The 2329-nt window shown below is 40.7% G+C and overlaps 1 pseudogene; it reads right to left on the bottom strand.

The window, feature by feature from the left end:
• Nucleotides 1–1528: 1528 nt before the first annotated feature.
• Nucleotides 1529–2084, bottom strand: LOC102813879 (annotated as a pseudogene).
• Between the last annotated feature and the right edge of the window lie 245 nt (nt 2085–2329).

Here is a 2329-nt window from a genome sequence, read left to right as displayed (position 1 = left end):
CAGATCAGTCATGAGGTACAATGCTATAAGTGATAGGATAGTATCTATGTGCCTACAGGGAAGCCCAGTTAATACTACTATTATTCAAATTTATACACCAACCACTAGGGCCAGTGAAGATGAAATAGAAGAATTCTACCAACTTCTTCAATCTGAAGTTGATGAAACATGCAATCAAGATGTATTGCTCATTACTGGACCAATTACAGAGATTCAAATGCTACCAGAACACTGTTATTTCTTGTCCCATTTCTGGCATGTGGATTTCATCCTCTCTCAGTATCAGCTTTTATAGTAGATGTTCATGGCCTCCCAAGAAAAAGTTGGTTTCTGAGGTTTATGTCTTTGGTCCCATTTATTCTAAGAGAGTTTTGTTTCCTTCAGTTCTAGTCCCAAACGTCTCAGAAAAAGACTCTAACAGATGTTCAATTTCATGCTATCCACTGTGGCCAGGAAGTAAGGTCCTGATGTAATGGTAGGGTCGCCACATGATGACTCTTAAACCAACTTCAACAGTGGTGGCCATTTACTATGTGCCATACATACTGAAAAGCACTCTAGAGGCAATATCTAATGAAAAGTTTAATGCAGTAGGTTCTGTCTATTATTTATATATCACATTTTCAGCTCACAAGATACAAAGCCAGAATGCAAAATCAGGTTTGCTTGATGCTGAGTTTGAGATGTTGACTATTGTGAACATTTAATTTAATATACATTTCCTTTCAAGCACAAATCAGAATTCTAATTTTTTTTTTATTGAGCAGAACAATTCTAGATCCTATTATGGTGGGAAATGGCTCATTCCTTTCTACCTCCAGTGTTCAGGACCACCCAGAGGTTGCAAGTAATTCTTCCATGAGCAAAATAGGCTGGAGCAAAACTCAAAGAAAGGAATCCTTTAGAAGTTGTAGGTCACACAACTTTGATGTGATTCTATTACCCATATCTATATTATCTTCTTTCAAACAGAGTATCAACTATCACACATTTAATGCTAAAAGGTGACTTTCACATACGAATGCTGATTTTTTTATATAAGCTTTGGTGGTGCTAGTCCTCACTTAAACCCATAGGTCTCACTAGAAATTAAAGAGATTTGAGTCTATGATTCTAAAAATGGATGTGAGGAGATTTTGATAGCAATTTTTTAAAGGCAGATGCATCCAGGGACTGCAAGTGAATCATAGATTAAGGAATGGGCCATGTCTCAGTTTATTCAAGGTTTTCCAATTAGAGTGTCATAATAATTGCATGTATTGCATACTGATGTTCTTTGACATTCTGAGATGATCAGAATATCCATCTCCAGTTTCTTCACTCAAATCTACAGGGTGTATTTGTTTTCTGGTGTTTTCTTTCCTTTTTTTTTTTTTTTTGCCCAAGCCAAAGCCTGATTTTATTTACACTCATACTAAAACACATGATTTGGGGCTACATGATAGGTTTTAGGGGCAAGGAGGCTGACACCCACATAAGATAGTGACACAGGATCAGTGAGGATGGGGCCCTCAAGGGTCCTTCATTCCTAGACCCCAAACTCAGTAGTTTTCTTTGCCTGTGAACTTGGGCCAGGCTGTCTCCCCCAGACAGAAGAGCTGTGGTTGCATTCAGGATTTGGAGTTGGATACAGCAAGTTCAATTTGGATATAGCAAGTTCGAGGCCAGCTAGTCCTGCCACACTGAGGGCCATGCCTCCAACAGTGGCCAGGCCCATCAGTCCATCTTTCTTCATGGCCTTGTCTATGAGTTGATCCAGCTCCTTTGCCTGGTTGCTCTGGGGCTTTGTCTGCAGCAGCCCTCGCACATACCTCAGGGCCTTTGCATATTCCTTGAGCTGGTAGTTCCCCACAGCCAGGTAGATGACAATCCCTTTGCTCCTCCTTGCTTCCCTTGGGCAGCAGCTCCTCAAGCAGCCCTATGCCTTTACAGATGTTATCATTATACTTGCTCCGCACAAGACACCAGGCATATTCAAATTGCGGGCTCTTGGACACTGACCCTGCTGCTGCCTCAGACTGAAATTTCTTCTCAAACTTCAGCAGGTCATCCACAGACACCATCTCATACAGGCCTGCTTCCATGGCCATGGTCCCAGCCATCCTCTCACCAGACACTATGGCACCACCATCTCTATGGCCCACCAACAAGGGCCTGGTGTTTTCTTGGAGAACAGGATGAAGTACTTATACCTTTGTTAAGAATAAAAGGGGATGATGATGGTTGAGTATAAGTGCAAATGCATTCAATCATTCATTTGTTTAACAAACAATTATTGAAATGCAGAGAAGTGTGATCAATGCAAAAAAAAAAAAAAAAAAAACAATGG

Source organism: Chrysochloris asiatica, unplaced genomic scaffold (genome assembly GCF_000296735.1).
Source record: "Chrysochloris asiatica unplaced genomic scaffold, ChrAsi1.0 scaffold00196, whole genome shotgun sequence".
NCBI lineage: Eukaryota > Metazoa > Chordata > Mammalia > Afrosoricida > Chrysochloridae > Chrysochloris > Chrysochloris asiatica.
Note: the sequence above shows the minus strand (reverse complement) of the source record. Positions and strands in the feature narration are given on the sequence as shown.